The 21,623-nt window shown below is 33.6% G+C and overlaps 8 non-coding genes across 8 annotated transcripts; 3 read left to right on the top strand and 5 right to left on the bottom strand.

The window, feature by feature from the left end:
• The first annotated feature begins 204 nt into the window (after positions 1-204).
• LOC124641071 lies at positions 205-323 on the top strand. Its single transcript, XR_006985627.1, has one exon. It is a non-coding gene; the product is annotated as a 5S ribosomal RNA (ribosomal RNA).
• A 619-nt stretch (positions 324-942) lies between these two features.
• LOC124641070 lies at positions 943-1,061 on the top strand. Its single transcript, XR_006985626.1, has one exon. It is a non-coding gene; the product is annotated as a 5S ribosomal RNA (ribosomal RNA).
• Positions 1,062-1,455: 394 nt separating this feature from the next.
• LOC124641069 lies at positions 1,456-1,574 on the top strand. The gene has a single exon (XR_006985625.1). It is a non-coding gene; the product is annotated as a 5S ribosomal RNA (ribosomal RNA).
• Positions 1,575-16,434: 14,860 nt separating this feature from the next.
• Positions 16,435-16,553, bottom strand: LOC124641080. Its single transcript, XR_006985636.1, has one exon. It is a non-coding gene; the product is annotated as a 5S ribosomal RNA (ribosomal RNA).
• Positions 16,554-16,863: 310 nt separating this feature from the next.
• On the bottom strand, positions 16,864-16,982 carry LOC124641079. Its single transcript, XR_006985635.1, has one exon. It is a non-coding gene; the product is annotated as a 5S ribosomal RNA (ribosomal RNA).
• Positions 16,983-17,292: 310 nt separating this feature from the next.
• On the bottom strand, positions 17,293-17,411 carry LOC124641078. The gene has a single exon (XR_006985634.1). It is a non-coding gene; the product is annotated as a 5S ribosomal RNA (ribosomal RNA).
• Positions 17,412-18,033: 622 nt separating this feature from the next.
• On the bottom strand, positions 18,034-18,152 carry LOC124641077. The gene has a single exon (XR_006985633.1). It is a non-coding gene; the product is annotated as a 5S ribosomal RNA (ribosomal RNA).
• A 1,222-nt stretch (positions 18,153-19,374) lies between these two features.
• On the bottom strand, positions 19,375-19,493 carry LOC124641068. Its single transcript, XR_006985624.1, has one exon. It is a non-coding gene; the product is annotated as a 5S ribosomal RNA (ribosomal RNA).
• Positions 19,494-21,623: the final 2,130 nt, after the last annotated feature.

Here is a 21,623-nt window from a genome sequence, read left to right as displayed (position 1 = left end):
AATAGTTCACCCTGTCATATAACAAAATAAATTACTCTTAATCAACTCCTTTACCATTTTTCACGTCATTATTTTTACAAATATCGTAAATACATAGGTATCTTCATAATGTATCATGATAAGTTATCAGTGTAAACATAAAACTATTTCTTGGACAATTGCCAAGATGAATTGGTACTGTGGAATAATTTGAAGTCGTCTATCGCCAACGTCCATACCATGTTGAAAGCACCGGTTCTCGTCCGATCACCGAAGTTAAGCAACATCGGGCGCGGTTAGTACTTGGATGGGTGACCGCCTGGGAATACCGCGTGACGTTAGCTTTTTGCCAACAAACTATTCTTATCTTTCATGATATTTTTTTTTTCAATGTGTATGATTTTATCACTTCCTAGTTCACGAGAAAACGTTCGGTTTCAAAACATTTTTCTGCTGAAATATGTTGTTTAACTACTTCAATGTCCACAAAACAATGGTGTCTATCAAATATGACTCATGGGACAAAGAAGTTATACACGGATGACCTTTTAATAGGTATACTATGAAGAATTTATAGATTGAACCTATTTAGACCACAATTATTAAGACTGTTTCATTGCACCTTTGTCCATCCAGAAAGTACGACGTTCCAGGCGCGCGGGGGCGTCTATTTCTAGCCACTGGCAAATTGCCCAGATAATCCGATTTATAGTTCGGCCATTCAGAGAATGCGTTCCTGACACGTCGCGATTGAACTGACGACGTAATAACATTCATTGATTATTGATATAATAATGTTGTTTTAATGCTCCTCAATTGTTAAAACGGTAAACAACCAGCAAAAATATTTTTATCGTAACTGCAACGCCATTGCAAAGTTACGTCGTCAGTTCAATCGCGACGTGTCAGGAACGCATTCTCTGAATGGCCGAACTATAATACAATAATTTCAGCACCTCTATCGCCAACGTCCATACCATGTTGAAAGCACCGGTTCTCGTCCGATCACCGAAGTTAAGCAACATCGGGCGCGGTTAGTACTTGGATGGGTGACCGCCTGGGAATACCGCGTGACGTTAGCTTTTTGCTAACAAACTATTCTATCTTTCATGATATATTTTTTTCAATGTGTATGATTTTATTACTTCCTAGTTCACGAGAAAACGTTCGGGTTCAATACATTTTTCCGCTGATATATTATGTTTTTTAACCATTTCACAACCCATGATGCAAACACAATTACAATCGGGGTGTATCACATAATAGTATGACTCATGAGACAGAGAAGTTATACATGGATGACCTTTCAATGGGTATAAGAAGAAATTATTGGGTCAATAGTAACAAAGATAGTTTAATTGCGCTTTTGTTCATTATGATACTTTGACGTCACAGGTGCAGGAGCATATCTATTTCCAGACACTGGCAAATTGCCAAGAAATACAGATCGAATACGACAATTTGAGCTTCTCTCTCGCCAACGTCCATACCATGTTGAAAGCACCGGTTCTCGTCCGATCACCGAAGTTAAGCAACATCGGGCGCGGTTAGTACTTGGATGGGTGACCGCCTGGGAATACCGCGTGACGTTAGCTTTTTGCACTTTGAGAACTTAATACATACATTTGTTTACAATTTCTGCTTCTGCTATGTATCCCATGTGGTGATGGGATCGCCTTTCCTAAATTTTCTTTTGCTCTTCGCTCTATCCATGACTCGAACACTTGGCACTCAATCATTCACGTTTGTTAACATTAAAAAAATATTATAATTTTATACCTACTAACTAGGAACTAGCATTTTTTCATTCAAATTCAAATTCAAATTCAAATTATTTATTTTTGCAGAAAACACTGTTACAATGGTGTTAAGAAATATATGTACATGTTTCAAGTGATTCTACCGTAAGGCATGCAAAATGTATGAGTGGGTACCTACAGTCATGGTTAATCAAATCAAGATTGACATTGGAATATATAAATTTGATAAAAATATTTAAATTAATGCTCTGTCTTTCCTATAATAATACTGATTTAATTATTTATTTAATAATAATATAATTTTATTTAATAAATTTAATAATCATAACAATAATCAAATTAGTTAACAACTAAATTTCAATGTCATTCCTAGAATTATTAAAATACATTACAGTTATATTACTTGATGTCTGTTGGTAAAATTATCATTTAAATAGTCATTCAAAGTATAATAACATTTATGAATTAAAAGTCTCTTTAGATTTTTCTTAAATAAAGCAGTATTCATTGCCCTTATTTCTTTAGGTAATTTATTGTAAATTACAGGAGCCATGTGAAACACACTTTTGTGCATTAATGTGGTATAGGTTCGACGCATACAGAGGCGAAGAGCGTCACGTTGTCGCCTATGACTGACATCTGATGCTAATGTAAATAAGTTTTGATTGTTCTTAACAAATACTGAGACCTCATAAATATATAGGCTTGGTAGAGTTAGGATTTTGTGCTCCTGGAAGAATGGTTTACAGGTTTCAATTGTTTGAAGCCCAAACATAGCCCTTATGCACCGTTTTTGTGCTTTAAAAATTAACTCAATGTCAGTCGAATTTCCCCAAAAAACTATACCATACCTCAGGACTGATGCAACTAAGCCATGATATGCAGTTATCAAAGTATTTACATTTGAAACCTTCCTTAATTCATGTAGCGCATATACTGATTTATTGATTCTTTTGCACAGTATGTCAATCTGAGATTTCCATTTTAATATATTATCCACAGTAAGACCAAGAAATTTTGTTGTTTGCACTTCAGATATAGGTTCACCTTTATAAGTAATCTGAGGCATAATTGCATTTATACGCTGATTAAAATGAATTATTTTAGTTTTTCCTATGTTTGCCTTCAGATTATTAATGTCTAACCATTTAATGATTGCATTAAGGGTACTGCTTATGTCATGCTCATAGGATGTTCTGTCATTACACTTAATTGCAACTGTGCTGTCATCAGCAAAGAGTGTCATTGGGTTTGATATCGCATTTGGAAGGTCATTAATATATATTATAAAGAGTAGCGGGCCCAATACACTTCCCTGCGGGACACCATATTGTATTATACGTCCCTTTGATAAGTATGTATCCTCCATCTTAGTACCCTTATTAACTCTGTTAATTTGTGTATATTGAATGCGGTTTTTGAGGTAAGTTTCAATTAATTTTAAAATGTTGCCCCTTATTCCATATGTCTCAAGCTTATATAATAAGATGTCATGTACCACGTAATCAAAAGCTTGCGTCATATCCATAAAGATGGCGCAGATTGGTGTTCGCTTGTCGACATTCGACGTTATAATTTCTAAAAATTCATATATAGCAAGATTGATACCTTTGTTCTGTCTAAATCCTTTTTGCTCTTCAGCTAAAATATTATGGGTTTCAAAATATTTAACAAATTCCTTATATATATATTTTTCAAAGATTTTTGAGAAGATTGATATTAGGGCAACAGGTCTAAAATTATCCATCTTTTCTTTACTCTCTTTTTTATGGATCGGTTTAATAATTGCAACTTTTAATTTTTCAGGGTATACACCAGTTTCTATAGCCAGATTTAGAATGTAACTAAGGGGTTGCGAGATACAGTCTTTTACTAATTTAATGATTTTAGTACAGATACCGTCAAAACCTACACTATTAGTATTTTTTAGACCTTTTATGATTTGTTTTATATCGTCCGGCAGACATGGCTTCATAAAGATTGAATTTAGTCTAGATGTTAGGTATTGCTTGTGTTGATCTTTATGCACGTTATTAATGGGTATTATCTTATCTACAAAATAATTATTAAACGCATTCGCTATGTCATATGGATTTGTCAAGATATTGTTATTCGATTTAATACATGAAATAGATTCTAATGGTTTATTTTGCTTTGCAGTATTTATAGTTTGCCATATAGCTTTTGCTTTATTGCTTGAATTTATAATATTGTAATTATTTTGCGCTCGTTGGGTTAAAGATACAATCTTTTTTAGTCTTTTGGTGTATTGCATCAGCTTTGATTTGTTAACTACACTTGGGGTTTTTCTATATTTCCACAGTAATTCACGTTTCTTAGCACTACAAGCCTTAATACCCCGTGAAATCCACTTCGGTTTTTTGTGGTTGTGTATAGTTATAGTCTTGTAGGGAAAACAAAGGTCATAGAATAACTTAAATGTATCAAAGAAAATATTATATGCTATGTTTGGATCACAAGTATTATACAAGTCTGCAAATGTCATTTGGCCTATATAGTATTTGAATTTTGCCTGATTTTCCATACAAAAATCCCGTCGCCTGATTTTCCAGTGCTTAATTATACATATATTTTTTACTTGACATCTTAACAATTGTGCGGTATGGTCGGACAGTGCTAGCTCAATTACTTCTGATTTACATTTTTTTCCAAAATTATGGGCAAAATTGTCAATACATGTTTTGCTTACATGTCTGGTAGGTTCTTTTATTTGCAGTTTTAAATTATAATTTAGTAGTAAACATTCAAATTCAGTCGCTAATTTATTCTTATTTAAAATATTAATATTAAAATCTCCAGCTATAACGATATGATGTTTATGATAGTGTTTATTAAGTAAAGTTAGGACTTTGTTCAATTTATCAAAAAATATATCCATGTTACTGGCTAAGGGTACCCTATATATACACACAATAACAATTTTGTAGTCTGACAACTCAATAGCACAACACTCGAAAGCTGAACAGATTGAATAGCTTGTCAGTGTTGATATTTCTTTGCACTTATGCCCTTTTTTAACAAAAATACATGACCCACCTCTTTTTGTGTCATTTCTAGAGTAATATGATACCAAGTTATAGTTGGGAATCAAACAAGAGTCTTCATGTCCAGACATCATGAAGTGCTCAGTGAGACAAATAACATCCACATCTGATTTTTTTTCTAGTAATTCCTGTAAACAAACCGTTAATGTATGCGATTTTGTCCGCAGCCCGGCAATATTTTGGTGAAGAATGTTTAGATATTTAGGGGCGAAAAAGAGATTCAGATTCTGGGATTCCTTCATCTGACAGCTTTTCTTTTGCAGTCTTTGTATTTTCTTGTTTGATTTCCAATAACAAATCAACGAGGTCACTAAATATAACCCTCATACCATGATTATTTAAGGATCCAGAGCGTGTATACATAGTATGGTGGTAACTTAAATTCAAATTAGAGTCTAAAAGATAGGCATGCTCGTGGGTGATAGTGTCCATATACAACATATTATTGAATCCTTCCAGTCTTGAGTTAAACAGATTATTATAATTATAATAGTAATTAGATTTGAACGTTGGTAAAGTTATTATAATGTTTGTATTTTTAATGTCCTGTATTATATACCTAATTTCAGTTATTATATCATAATAGTTAAGTGTCTTTCTGAAGTCTTCCTCACCAACCATAATTATGCAAAAATCGTTCATTGTAAAGTTTGACAGTTTTGTTTGTATATCCTGTAAAAGGGCTTTTATTCCAACATTTGGTGTTAGGTAATGACATATGTGGTAGTTTCCAAGGAAGTATTCTTCTGCTAAGGCCAATATGTTATTGCCTTTATTTGCACTAATAATACAAAGATTATTTTTGACTACATTTTGTGAATAAGACATCCCATTAGACATTTTTTCCTCTCTAGTCTTGACAGGTGGCTCCATCTGTACACTGGAATGTTGTGCTGTAGTATTTTGTTGATCTCCTTTTACTATACTATTGCTTTTATTCAATAAAACAAAATCTGTTTGGGTGTGCTTGTTACTGCGAGCTCATGTTTTTAACCTCCCGGTTACCAAGTCATCAATATAGAATCCCTGCTATTCATCTTGTCATTGAGTTCATCAATTGAGATTATACATTTTTTTTTTTCTTCCAAACATTTTTGCAAGTTTACAGACATAGACTACTTTACAATATTGCAAACACTTGTGACCCGGGAACCGTATCCACTATGTCTTCGCTCTCACAATGTACTGACGGCGCTTGTGTGAGAATTTACAATGCTCTTAGTTATGCTCCAGTGGACCTCTCACTGGTTTCGGCGAAATTTATTTACGGGTGTTTGGATGTTAGAGTGGGAAGTGGAGGTGTTATATTGTATTTATTGGTTTTTAATGAAAAGTTATCAGTAAGTACATATTGAAAGGTGTAAATTGCTATTAAAAATGAAGTTATAAGTATGTAAAAAGTTGTAATAAGATGATGTATAATCACGTCTCTGGCATGGTATGCCGAATAAAAATTGGTATAATAACACGTAAAAACTTAAGCAAGTAATAATGATTTTAGCAGTATGTAAAAATTATAGTAGATAGTTTAACTGATATTCTACTTTGATTTAAACTGCCGTATCCTTCATAAAGTGTACCTACATCTTCAACAATTTAAAGTATTAAGTTCTAACGGAAAACATAGATATCCCTGAATGCATTAACATCCATATTAATGCGTTTATTTAGTGCATTGAAAAGTTTCTTTCGTATTTATTGAAATAGGTAAACATAATGGATTTGTTTCCTTTAAAAATCAATTACCTTCTGAAAGTTGACATTGCAAATGACCTGGAAAATAAAAATTACCTAAGCCTAGCAAACTGTCCCAAGGAATTCATTATAATTATAGCCAGCCAAGGCTTTCAGTTCTAAATAACCCCAATCCACATTTATACAACTCTCTTTAACTTCAAATTTCCATATCCTTAAATTGCTAGGAATTTACGAAAACATAAACACGACTCATAACCCTTACCAGTTTTCCCTGACCTTCCATACTCCAAAAACTTCAACCAAGGTCCTTAAGCTTAGAGCTCTTTCTAAACTGGTCATCACACTACAATAAAAGGAGAATTTTCGAGCATATTTCGAAAAGGAAATCTCGAAAATCACTTAGGAGAATGCGAATATAGCTATAAATTGACGATAACATTTACATACGGGCGAGGGCGAGTTTATAACGGGTCACTTAACATGTTTAGGCAAGTGTTCGAAAGATTTTCCTGTTTTCCTCTTAAACATGGGAATCAGTTTTCCTTAAAGAAGCCAGCAAGCCTTAGAAATAGTTGAAATATTTATTATACCTATGGTAGGCAACAGTCAGATCACTAAACGCCAAATGTACTCTTAACCACAGCACTGCAGAGAAACTGAAACGTTTCACCAACAGTTGTTTGATCCATGAACCATTGGTCAACATTATTTTTAGTAAGAGTAGCCTATGAGTTCCGGAGCTAGTTTAAGTCGGAACTATTTACAAAAACCATATAAATACGTTACATCTCTAATTTAATTATATCGCTTTTGATAGAAGACGTTCTGATCATAAACATACAAAAACTCAATTAAATAATCTCAGAGAAGGAACTGAAAAAATTCATCATCAATCAACAACCAATCTTCAAAGTTGCAAAAAAATATTTCATCTAATTTCGCCAACCCAATCAACGACATTCCATTTTTAAATCTCACCCCTACTATCATTGCTGACTTGTCACTTATACTTCGAACAAAGGCCGACCTAATCTCGAATGAATATAAATGATATGAATATCCGAGTCGCTCCGACCGCAGACGGAAATGGCCGAGGATTTGTCATTGTCAAATTTGAATACGAAGCAACGGATGCGAGAAAAACGAATGTCATCTGTTTAGTTCATTTGCGGATTGCAGATTTTCTGTGGCTGTTTGTTGTTGATTTTTTGTCTATGTTTTGGTGTAGGAAAGCGAGAAGGATGGTCGAGTAAGTAGGAAGCGTAAGTTATGGAAGTATTTCAAGTTATTCTAGCTGGTTTCTGCTTCAGAAGTTCACTATTAGTCACTTTTGTCATGGTCATTTGTAAACAAGTTCGTTCGTTTGGTCGTATAAGTATAACATTTTTAATACTTCTGCTCCTATTAGTTGGTAAATGAATTTGACTTTATGACCAAGACTAAACTGGCAGTCGTACAGTACAATCAAAAACAAACATAAAATTCATTTCATTACCAAAATACGGTACAGATTTAGAACGCAATTTATAGCAAGTTACCTCCTCATAAATATCTCACAACTAAACAAAGCGAAATGCTTTAAAAACCTATTATTTATAGCTCACATAAATCTTTAAAGATATTTGTCATGAAAACGGAAAAGGTACGAACAACCTATATGAGTGGAAATGCGAAAAAAAAAACAAAAGATGCATAACCCTCCAATCTTCATTTTCGAAAACCGATACATTTGTATTTCGAACATTATCCGAGCAGAAAATGAGTAATGATGTGTCTCCGTAATTTCTGTACGTTTTTTACGCCATCTATTATTTAGGAGATGAGGCTTTAGTTAGATTTACAGTTTCCGTGCGAGTTTTGTGTGAGTTTGTATTTATCATTCGAGATTTTTTTGTGTTTATGTTGTATGTGCTTATGTGTCTTATTTAGCGCTATATTCGACAGACTAATCATAATTCTTTTTTAAGGTTTGTTTTATAAGTTCTCGAGCCTTTGTGACTGTATCTTATTTATTATTATTACGGGATCTTTTGAAAACATTTTTAGGTTATTGGTTTTCATCTTCAACAACGACATCATTTTTGATATCACGTTACGTTTGGTGTATTGTTTATTACTGTATAAAGCAACAACGAGCGATTTATGATGCATTGTTTATTTTAAAAATATATAGCTATGTATGTATACTGTACATTGTACATACAATAAATACAATATCATGAATACGTAAGCTATATACGTAGGTACTTCAGCAAACCCTTTTCACAAAACACAATAAAAATCAAACCCGACAGTTTTACGCTACATAGGCTCTACAGACAATTTATCAGGCCAAAGCAAACAGAATGATGTTCATTCGGCAGCATCATGTGGGCATTAATCATTTTATGCAAAGTCGGGTAAGTGGTGCTGATTAATGGTCAAGCTTGGACGGTGGTCGCTGATAGTTTGAGCTTAGGGTATTACGCAAATGATCGGATGTTGAGTTATGTGTAGGATGTAGGTGGGTTCCTAGTAGAGTGTATAGCTTACTAAGGTAAAGACGATATGATCTATTATTGTCTGGTATACGTGTTACTGAGGGACCTGAGTCTATCAACTTTTCACCTTTTAAAGCATATTATTCAACTTACAGAACAAAACAGTGGAGAAAACGAATAGAAGTACAGTTACAGTTACAGCCTTTTTATCGTCCCACTGCTGGGCACAGGCCTCCTCTCTCACGGAGAAGGATTGAGCATTAATCAAATAAAATATAATATTATAATATAATAGAAGTAAAAGGTTGCAATTTTACTTAGGTCACAATTAAATCCTGCATAAGATTTACTCAGAAGTAAAAAGGGTGGGTTTTAGACTATTGCCGATTTATTAGGATAGACGTTATAAATATAGAAGTTACGTAATACATATAGAAGTTATTAAAGATTGCAAAATTAAACATCCAAAAGAAAACCTTAACCAGCTGCAATATTAAGCACTTATTTCATGAACAAACCACTATGATAAAAAAATACAAAGGTCTAAAAAATCTTCTAAGTCCAAAATTTTCCCAGTCTAACTTTAAGCAATGTCCACTTGATTTCATTTTTCATTGCTTAACCCGTTTTGTTCAGCCGACAAGGGTCGCTAGTGTATTGAAAATGAACCAGTTTTTGTTCCTTCGGAGCTCAATCAGTTGAAAAGGGTTGTTTGACGGACATCATTAACAAGGATTAAAAGATTACATACGTGGCAAGATGTTTTTAATCATTAATTCCTGTTATTTTTTTACAATAAGTGGGTATGGTGTCATTTAGACAACTTACTGTGCTCCATGGTTCCACCTTCATCTCGACGGAACAACTTCGAACACCCGGATTAAAATTAGCCTACCTATGCCCCTTCAAACTCTAGACTACCTGTGTACCAAAGTATTTTGAAATCTGTCCAGTATTTTAGGGGTCATAGCCCGACACATAGGGAAACAGACAGTGTTACTTTCGCATTTATAATATTAGTACGGATGTTTCCATGTAAAGATAACAACTATTAAGAATGTTTCTGCTAAGCAAGGGTAAATAATATCATCTATTAATTCTTACCCAAACTGCGAGTCACGAGTCATAACTCTAAGAAACCGGGCGGTTTGTCAAACTGACCAATATGAATGTGATCGTTACTTGAAACGACTCAGATTTGTTACGGACTCGACTCAATCAAAGGGTGCACTTATGTTTGTTATGGGGTTATTAATATTTATGAGAAAGTAGGTTTCATTCAGCGGATACGACACGACCCGTAACTTAATGAAAAGGACTACATGTCTACATGCAAACATGCGTTTGGTCCTTTCGGTCGACATTGGGCTCTTTCGATCGACAAAATGACTTCGGAATTTAAAATTCTACTTAATTCTTTGCAATATACCTTATGCCAATTTTTCGAAGAGCTTTGCCATACACCTATTATGTTTCTTTTCACATTCTAGATGACAATCCTGTTCTTATTGACTGAACAAAAATCGATTCTCTTTGAGGTGGCATTTGCTCAGAATTTCGTGGTAGAGAGTGCAAACACCAAACCTATTTATTCTTAGTTTAATTCATACTGTGTTAAGCTTTAACTTAAATGCAGACAGTATTTTGCTGCAATATTTATCGCTAGTAAAATCATCCTGCACTTACAATATTTTCAAAAATAAACATTATCGCCCTATGAATAAGGGTGATTTTCATCTAAAAGGCAAAGATCCGATGACGCGTCTCAATCATAAGCGCTATTACTCATGTCTATTTGTTGGCAAAACTACAACTTACTATTTGCTATCTTAGTACACTCTAACTTCTTCAGCATAAGGTTGATAATTGCATAGCAATTTGAAGTTATCGTGGTTTTAATTTGAAAGGGGTTAGAGAAGGTATGAATGACCAGAAGTTATACTGAAGGGTTAGGATCCCTGTTTTGGAAGTAGCATAACGAATTAGGATTATATTCGCTCTTTGCAAATTAAAGCTGTCCCTTTAATTACTCTCATGGTTGGTATAGTGTATTGTGACGTCACGATAACTCTATGGCAGATGTCCAAAAATTAGATAGAAGTCATTTGCTGAAAATGATGATGGAAAACCAGTGGTAGCATAGTTATGGCAGACACTAAATTAGGAACCACTATTGTAATTCTAAATGCAGAATATCAATTATATAAATACATAGCTCTTAATCTTACACAGTAGGTAACGCTTACAGTCTCTTGGACATTCGAAAATTATTTAGTATAATTTTCTGCTCTATTTTCCTTACAAACTGTTTTCTATACGACCTGTGTGTCACGTCAGAATAGGTCTTTGGCTGTATAAGAACTCCATAGAGATTAAAAAAACATAATTAAAATTTTAATAACACCAAAAATTCTTTAACACCTATTCATAAAAATAAATTACCTAATCCAAAATAATCTGGAGCTCTTATAAGTTTTATTTATAATTCTCATTTTCACTAAAGCCACCCCTAATATTATGACACATTTTAATTACGATGAGTCGACGCCATTTTGATTTTAAACACTAAACCGCTTACGAAATATTGTGGTGATGGTAAGGTTAAATTATGTAATAGTGGTGGGACAGGACAGTATTTATATCGATAACATTTTAGGTACCTAGTGTTTGTCGATAGATCTGAAAAAGGACAATGTTACGATTTAAAAGTACTCAAACATCAAATACAAGTTATCTATAAAGGATCACAATAATAAAAACCACAATTATCGAACATTACAAACGAAAGGCTATACAATATTTAGTAAGGTCATATTATTGTATTAACAATGCCTAAATAGAAGTTCAAAGAAGCTCTGTAGTTTCTAGGTAAATGAAGAGATGTTTGTTAGATGCTGTGGTATTGACGTCGATATCGATAAACTTATATACAACATTAGAGTTTGACAATAATAACATCAATTAACACGAGCTAATCCCAACCCGACAGGTTTCTTATTAGCAACATTTGTCAGCGAGGTTACATCAGCGGATTATAAACTAAGGGTGACAATGAGTTTCTTAATGAAAAATGTACTTTCAGTAATCCCTTCCTTATTGTTTTGTGCAGACAATACGACTTTTACACTTATGGTTTGTAAGGCCAGATTTTGTTACATAACTATGCTATCTGTTGTTGGCTTTTCGATCTGCTATACTGAAATAAATATTGAACAGCTTTTTCGTAGCAAATGTGAGGATAAGTTGTTAATTTCTACTGAGGAGCATAATATGTAGCTTTTCAGCCCGTCATTAGGGTGTATGTTGTATAACTAATATAATAAACATAGTAAGAGAGACACATAAGTAAGTAAGAGAGTAAGATTTCAAAACAGCAATCCAAAGATAGGACGGGCTTGTCACTAGGGATACGTTCAACTGTTAAGATATCCAGGATGTGTTCATTCCATTGTTTCCTTGATATAACTTCTATGTCCAAATTCAAATTATGCGTAACCATCACAACATTCATATCTTCAACCATCAAATTACAAGCAATACCAACATTAACTTTAATGGCGGGTCAAAATTCAATGGCGCCAAAAACCAGAAATGTCACCCTTAGGACTTGTTTGCATAAAGAGCATCACGCATAAAATCTTACGACACATTCTGACAAAATTACATCTGTACTCCACAAACTACAAGTCACACAAATTTCAACCTTGTATCATTGGCTTAAGGGTTACAAGTCCGGGGTTACGTTGTAACTTTAAGTTCGCAGGGGCTAGTAAAATCATTACCACGCCGCTTGGAGCTGTTCGCCGTTTAAATTAAATGCAGGACAATGGTCAGCGGGCACTGAATGGCATATAACTGGCGTGATCCTAAGTTATGTGAGGATTAGCCCTATCTTAATATCTGTGGGTATTAACATTGTAGGATTGGCTACCGTATGTTGTAGTGTCATTTAGTGTGGGCGGTTTCGAAATTGGCTGTGGATTTTGGATACCTTGAAAGATTCTAAAGGAACTGTTCGTCTGACTAGAAAATAGAAAGGCTTGAAAGTGAAAATTACAAAAAAAATGCTTATAATGCATTATCCTAAGATTATTATTCTGAATGCGATCTAAAAATATGGTACTTAAAAGGGACTTCTTTCTTCTTTGTATGTTTCTAAATATAAAAAAAATTGAAAATTAATTGTGTCTCGCGTATATCTGCGCTCCGATATACAATGGGTCAGTGAAAGTAAAGTAACGTGTATTTCTTTTTTTTTAAAGGTGATAGTATCCAAATAGTAACCATTAACTATAGGATAAATCGATAAAACAACTCCCAAATTATTCACCATAAACAATCACAACTAGACAATATCCAAACCTCCCGATTTTCCACACATTACAGGAGCTTTCATATCTCGATAACGAGAGGCTCGCACGATGGTAAGAAGGATTACGTTTGACTCAGCTATTGACTCCCCGGGGAATACTGCAGCGATTGACGTTTCATGTCCGATTGCATGAATATATGACTAGCATAGGCATTTAGGCTTAGAAGTAGGTATATGGCCTTTGAGGGTATTATTCAGTTGTAAAGAAGATAAATTAAAAATTGTTTAATTTAATTTTAGCGCCTGAATTTTTGATTTGATGAATTGCGAATACTTTTTTGTCAGGCGCTACAATTATAGTCAGTTTATTGATTTAACGATTAATCGAATCGAATGGGTGTATTAAATGATCGATCTGCAAATCTTAAATGAAATGGTTGAGGACTAACGGAATATTTATTTCACAAACAGGTTCATTCATCACAAAATCTGGTAAACACTATGGCCGATTCGTCTATGATTTTGGTACTAAACAACGCTTAACTTTAACGTTTTGACAAAATTAAACAAAACACATATCCAACATAACAGATAAATAGTCTTTAATACATGATAATATTTCGTATTTAAAACATCCCTCTTTACCCAACTTGAGAGGAACAACCGCGCAATGAAAGTCTAACAATGCAATACAAATGAGTGCAATTTATAACGCCTTTGTTAACTGACTTATTGCGTTATAAAATGATATAATGTGTTTCAAGATACTGTCCAGAAGTTAATTCACTTCGTAACTAGTTTGTTTATGATTAATTAGGGATACTTTTCACTCTTTTGTGAGCGTAGTTTGAAGGGGAGGTGAATTAACCAGATAGCTGATGGAAAACTGATGTTTGGGCATCCTTAGTATATATTCCTACATTATTATAAATGGTAAAGACACAGTTAGTCTGAATGTCTTTCAAGTTAAACCTACAGAACTGTAGTGGTCGAGCTGTAGCGTTGTGCGCAACTGTGATTAACTTATTTACGCAGGACTAACCATAATTGTAAACTTATATATGCGAAAGTAATTGTAAATAAGTTGTTGGTGTGCCTTTTAAATAAATAAATAAATAAATAGACTAGAAACTAAGTAAGGAAAAACGAGGGATACTTTATATCCACGAGCGGGAAGTAAGTAGCTCAGTTAGAACATTAGGGCATTAAGGCAACTATATCATTTTATGTACTTTAAGATCTTCGACTATTCTTCAGTCAACGTCTATAAGTATACCAAACGCAATTATGTGTATTAAACAAAAACACGTTTTCGAAGCACCTCAAACAAAATTATATTATAGACACAAAGACAAACAATACCAATAAAATAAAAAGGAAAAACAAACCAAACACAATATTAAGTAAGACTAAGCAATTACTCGGGCGAGTGAGCGCGTTCGACTCCCGATTGAAGTAAATTGGTAAGCAATTTCGGTGACACGTGTCATTCTACAAAAACTTGGTTTGTGGATGAAGGAAAGAAAATAATTTCCCCTTTAGAATAATAGATTGTAATTGTATGAGTATTTAGAGGAAAAAAAAATGGATAAAAAGGTTTTCTATTTTATGTACTTAAATTAAAAAGATTGGTGTTTTTACTTATTGCTACTACTTTGTTTTTTATATGTCCAAGTTTGATACCTGGACAGTGTGATTGTACCGAAGAGTTTAAAGAGTCGATATAAACACCTACAGAAATAGAAATATTATAAACTAAAGAAGAATGTATGACATCTGTTCACAATTTTACTTTTTTAATGAAAATCTACTATGGAAAAAAATGCTATAACGCTACTATAATACAAGGAAAGAATTTAACACCCTAATTAGGACCAAGGAAAGAATTTAATACAAGGAAGAAGTCAATAAAGTAAAAATATTATGAAAAACAAATCTGATAGAATGTATACCAAAACTCATGACAATAATGTTTTTTTGCTACTACCCAATTTTCTAAACTATAATAGCTATAAACATTGTCTATAGGTAATAGGTTTATCAACTGAATATTAGAATACGTCTCTAGTTAACCCTATGCGTGCGGCTTGGGGTAAAATTGTACCCCAACAAGAATTATTTATACAAGTCCATTCATTAACAAAAAGCATTTGCTTGTTGCTCACGTCATTTCTATAGTTATTGGTAATTGGTCATTTTGATAGGCTGTTGTGGTGTTAAAAAATAATGAAAGACCGATTGCCGAGTCGTTATAAGTGGTTTGAAGGAAAAGCAATTTTATTGTGTTTTTATTTAACTGCTTTGTTACAAAATTCATAGTGTTTTTTTCTGTGAAAGTAATTTTATACCAAATTGTGAAAAGACAACTTCATGCATGGAAAGTTTAATGACTTTCAGTCATTTTCAGGATCCGGGCTACACACAGGCTAAATATCTCAGTCGTTGAGCGTAATAAAATACTTGTGGCTTAATTAAGTACGTATATAAGAATCATATACTTACCGAGTGTCTGTTTAACACAATATTTTCAGTATCAAATAAAACTGACCTCTGAGACCTCACAAACAAATGTGACGTCACCTTTTAGCAACCAAAACACTAGCAGATAAACTACACAATGAAAATTGCACTCATCACTTCTCTATACCTGCACAGCGGGGCATCTTTACACAAGTCGGATGGCCGAAACGATCTACCAACTTCTTTTTGCTGCTACACTTCATCTTTAGGGTCCTTAAGTACAAAGATGGAAGGTTGAAATTCGGGTGATGTTGAAGTTCTGGGTGGTATGCGTAAGTTGGTATTTATATAATGACAACAATATATAAGGTATTGTGTTTTGATGGTACATGTCGTTTCATAGTTTGAGATGTATGGGACTTGTATGGGAGAAGGAAATGGTAATGTTTAGCATCTAAGGCTTTGGCAAGTTTGAATGGGATATCGCTGGAAGTTATAGCCGGTTTAGTTTATCGATTTGGTCTTTAGTTGCGGGAAATCAGAGTAAAAGTTGGCTTCAGATTTCTGCAGATGTGAATCGGAAATAACCTTAAGTTTTATTCACTTCAGAAATAAGTTGCTGCTGGGTTAATAAATGCAAATGTTTTATCTAAATGAAATAAATGCACCAAAAGGCAAAAAGCTAACGTCACGCGGTATTCCCAGGCGGTCACCCATCCAAGTACTAACCGCGCCCGATGTTGCTTAACTTCGGTGATCGGACGAGAACCGGTGCTTTCAACATGGTATGGACGTTGGCGAGAAAGGAGATAAAACTACCCTATTGTATCAGTTTATCTTGGCAACTTGCCAATGTTTAGAAATAGAAGCTTCTGCACCTGTGACGTCATGCTATCTGAAAGAACAAAAGCGCAATGAAAAAATATTAATCGTTGCTCAATAATTTCTTCATGACTAAAATATTAAAAGGTCGTCCATGTAAAAGAGGAAAATAAGTTTTGAGAATAAATATGTTTTGAAAACTATAAGCCTTCTCGCGAACTAGGAAGTGATAAAGTCTTAAATGTTGAAAAAATTGATCATAAAAGATATAATAGTTTGTTGGCAAAAGCTAACGTCACGCGGTATTCCCAGGCGGTCACCCATCCAAGTACTAACCGCGCCCGATGTTGCTTAACTTCGGTGATCGGACGAGAACCGGTGCTTTCAACATGGTATGGACGTTGGCGAGAGAGGTGCTAAAATTACCCTATTCTATGAGTTTATGTTGGCAACTTGCCAATGTTTAGAAATAGAAGCTTCTGCACCTGTGACGTCATGCTATCTGAAAGAACAAAAGCGCAATGAAAAAATATTAATCGTTGCTCAATAATTTCTTCATGACTAAAATATTAAAAGGTCGTCCATGTAAAAGAGGAAAATAAGTTTTGAGAATAAATATGTTTTGAAAACTATAAGCCTTCTCGCGAACTAGGAAGTGATAAAGTCTTAAATGTTGAAAAAATTGATCATAAAAGATATAATGGTTTGTTGGCAAAAGCTAACGTCACGCGGTATTCCCAGGCGGTCACCCATCCAAGTACTAACCGCGCCCGATGTTGCTTAACTTCGGTGATCGGACGAGAACCGGTGCTTTCAACATGGTATGGACGTTGGCGAGAGAGGTGCTAAAATTACCCTTTTCTATGAGTTTATGTTGGCAACTTGCCAGCGTCTAGAAATAGACGCTACTGCAACTGTGACGTCATGCTATCTGAATGAATAAAAGCGCAATGAAACAATAGTTGTAGTTTAATAGGCTCAATAATTTCTTCATAACATACCTATTAAAAGGTCATCCATGTAAATTACACATCATTATCCTCATTCTTGGCAGTTTTCCAATGATTTATTTCTGAAATAATTAATTGAACTGCAATAATTATTCGCGCTGTAATGTAATAGATAATACGATTACGTGTTTATTAAGTCCAATCTGTTCAATTAACAGATAATTAGTGAAGATAATGAGAATGTGGTGGCACCTAACAGGATTGTCCGATTTATGGTATTTAATAAATGTCTTATAATGATCATTATTATTATGGACGAAGATAAATGGCAGATTCCTTGAATAATTAAAAGAAAATAATTAAAATTAAATTGAAGAATGTCTCTAATAACTCTTTTTTGACAAATTGTTCCATAGTCAAAAAAATTGGTGTCAATTTTATGTTGGGTAAAACAATGTTTATTTCAGACTTGCCGCAACGTTTACGTAAAGTAAAATAAGTGTAAAAAGCTAACGTCACGCGGTATTCCCAGGCGGTCACCCATCCAAGTACTAACCGCGCCCGATGTTGCTTAACTTCGGTGATCGGACGAGAACCGGTGCTTTCAACATGGTATGGACGTTGGCATCCGTTACGACAAAAATACTCCCCACTATTTCGTTCTAACCCACATTATTTGGCAAACTTTCATTCAGTTTACCTACATACCTACTCGTACCAACCGATGCACATACGTAGATTTGACCAATTTTCTCGTATGTGTTTGCGTGTTTCTTATCTAAACGTTTTAATAGAAATATTCAAAGCATCCAATCATTTTAATTGGCATGGAGATTGATGAGATATTTTACACTAATTTGTGGACATTACTAAGTAATGGATGGGACGTGTCTTTTAATTAATTAAAAAGATCGGAAGTTAGATAAAATAATGTACTAAGATTCTTTTATAAATGACACATGATCGAAAGTTTCGTGAAAAAATTCTTAAAGTTAAGTAGGTACTTTTATCTTAATAATCTTGTGGGTATCCATTTTTCTTAAGAAGCTCATTTTTCAGGTATTTTCTCCCTCGTGTCAATCAATGATAATGAGGATCGATTAAAAAATTGCGTCATATCTGCACCAAAATTCAAAAAGTTTGACATTTTGTCTAGATGCAGTGAGATTTTATAAATTCTATCCCTTATAAACAGCCCATTTATGGGTATGGGTCCCTTTTTTATCAGGCCACGCGAACCAAATCCTACGGTGAATCGCGGATGGAAATTCGAAGAAAATAATATTCACCTTCGTTTCTTTTTCTATCAGAAATAGACAAAAATCCAATAAGAACGTACTGTCAGTAACATAAACATTGATCCCCTAACTAATTGGCTCCCCAAATAAATTCCTAACAGAATTAAAGTGTTTATCATATAACTAATAGGAAATAATCACTACTAACACTGAACTGACAAATTCTATTGTCGAAACGTCATTCGATATTGGGGCTGACAATTTTCGAATTGCAATCCGTAATATATTCACCCCTGTGTATGGGGTATGGATAGAATTGTAGGCAGTTCATCTTGGCAATTTTCCAACGCTGTTAGAAATAGATGCTTTTGTACCTGTGACGTAAAGCTGGCTAAATGAACAAAACCAATCTTAATTATTGTGATTTAAATAGGTTCTTTAAACTAATCATAGTATGTTAAAAGGTCATCCATGTAGAAGAACATAATAATTTTCAAGAAGAAAAGTGATTTGAAAATTGACGTTTTCAAGTGACCAAGTGACCTGGAAACTGACAACGTCAAAGTCACTAGTAAAAAAGTTACCGATAAAAAGAATAGTTTTGGCAAAAAGCTAACGTCACGCGGTATTCCCAGGCGGTCACCCATCCAAGTACTAACCGCGCCCGATGTTGCTTAACTTCGGTGATCGGACGAGAACCGGTGCTTTCAACATGGTATGGACGTTGGCATCCGTTACGACAAAAATACTCCCCACTATTTCGTTCTAACCCACATTATTTGGCAAACTTTCATTCAGTTTACCTACATACCTACTCGTACCAACCGATGCACATACGTAGATTTGACCAATTTAGGCGGCCAAAAATATTTTACAATGTATTTCGTTTTTTCTATCTTTATTTTATCATTATTTTATTATTTATTTTATTTAAGCATTGTATTTTGATAATAAGCATGTTTTATTGAAAAAAACCGTAAATATTTTTTTTTTTAATGTAGAGTATCATATATTTTCATTTTAAAAGTAGTTATGATATTTTTTATTATATCTATTTCAAAATAATATGTAATGTAGTAAAAAAAAATTAATATTTTTTTATTCCTCACTTTCTGCCTCTGATATATCAGACTCTGTGTTTGATTCAGCTGGTAGTAGCATATTTTATTGTTTCAGGGCAAAATAATCTTGTTTTGATGTTTTTTTTTTGTTGGTCACATTTCTTCAGTTTCGTATTTCTTTAGTTTTCCTTCGTTTAGTCCTCTCACTACAATCTTTAAGTGATTTAGATGGCCGCCCCGGTCGATTTCCAACACTTGTCGGGCGTTCAAATGTTCTGCTTAACCAATTCTCATTAGTTTTAAGGATTTTTTTTACAGTTTCAGTTTTTTACTTTCGTAGCTATTTTAAAATATGCAAATCTTTGTTTAAAACTGCTTATATTATCAGGTGTGTCACCCTAATAGGTCAAAAGTTAGTTTCCTAGGTAATTTAGTTTTTCTTCCAAATTAGTCAGATCTTGCTATTGTATTTTATTGTAAATATAACGTAGGGTCACTATTTTTACGCCAGAGGTACTCAAAACAAAAAAAAATGCACTTTGTGACATTTTAAAGAAAAAAGTATTTTATTTTTGTATGAGCTTCAAATCTTAAAAAGCCTGTAAGTCGGACATCCGCAGCTATCCGCAGCCAAAAAATATGTCGTAAGCTAGTTTAATATGTCAAATATCTAAAACTAAAAAAAATGTTACGCGGTCGAACGCGATAATATAACAAAATTGTGTTTAAACAAGAAAATTACTAAAAAAATATTTTGCTTACACACCCTCTTTTAAAATTGAAATAATACTATAAAAAATTAAGTGATCACACTTAAAATATATTAAAATATAATAACTGTTACCTACACAACTCGAATCCATCATAATAGTTGCTTAATATCAATTAGATAGCACAAAAATAATTTTTCTTTAATACCGTCTACCGAGATCTCTAAAAACGTATAACGTAAAATTTGCACTAAGGTCAAGTTCCAACTCCTGGTGCAAGCGCATATCGCATGTTTGGTAGGTAGATGTGGTAAATTCTTATTGCTGGGGTATTCCTCTTTCCATTTTACCCACAATTTGATGATAACCTTTATTTAAAAAAAAAAGACTTTTGGCCAGCTAAATTGCTCAAATCTACGTTAGTGCGATGTTAATTTTGAAAAAAAAAACAAAAGAATTAACAAAATGAAACAGAACTCAAAATGCAAAAATAACCCTTCACAAATTCAATGTAACCAAAAACATTAATCGTTAGAGATTGCCTTTTGGAATATTAATAAGTAGTCACCTACCAGAAGAAAGGGGTGAATAATATTGCAGTCGACAAATTGTCGCGTCGAAACCAAGAACGCGTAAACGATATGGTAATTAATATCGGGTGGAAAAAGACCCTCAAAGACACGGGAGACATATTCTCCCATTCATCAGAAATATTTATTACTTTTTCATATAGGTACGGCAAAAGTGCGTAAATATTTTAAAGAACATATATTTTTCTTTGTTTTCTCAGTCAATGAGTTATTCTATAAAGGAGAAGGATTATATCACAGATGATTGATTATATTAAACAAGAAGCCAAAAGCACTTCCAAAATAATTAATAAGAGAAATGATCAATAACTTAAATAAATAGAGATTCAAGAACATGAAACGATATTTTTTTCTTAAAGAAGATTGGTTTTTACCATAATCATCATAAAATTAACACCAAAAAACTATTGTCTGGAGGCGAAACACATAATTTCTTAGTTTTCGAAATCGGGCATTGGTATTTCCCAATGTTGTAACTGCCATTGTTTCCAACACCTC

Source organism: Helicoverpa zea, chromosome 21 (assembly GCF_022581195.2).
Source record: "Helicoverpa zea isolate HzStark_Cry1AcR chromosome 21, ilHelZeax1.1, whole genome shotgun sequence".
Classification (NCBI taxonomy): Eukaryota; Metazoa; Arthropoda; class Insecta; order Lepidoptera; family Noctuidae; genus Helicoverpa; species Helicoverpa zea.
This window is presented reverse-complemented; position numbering and strand designations above follow the sequence as displayed.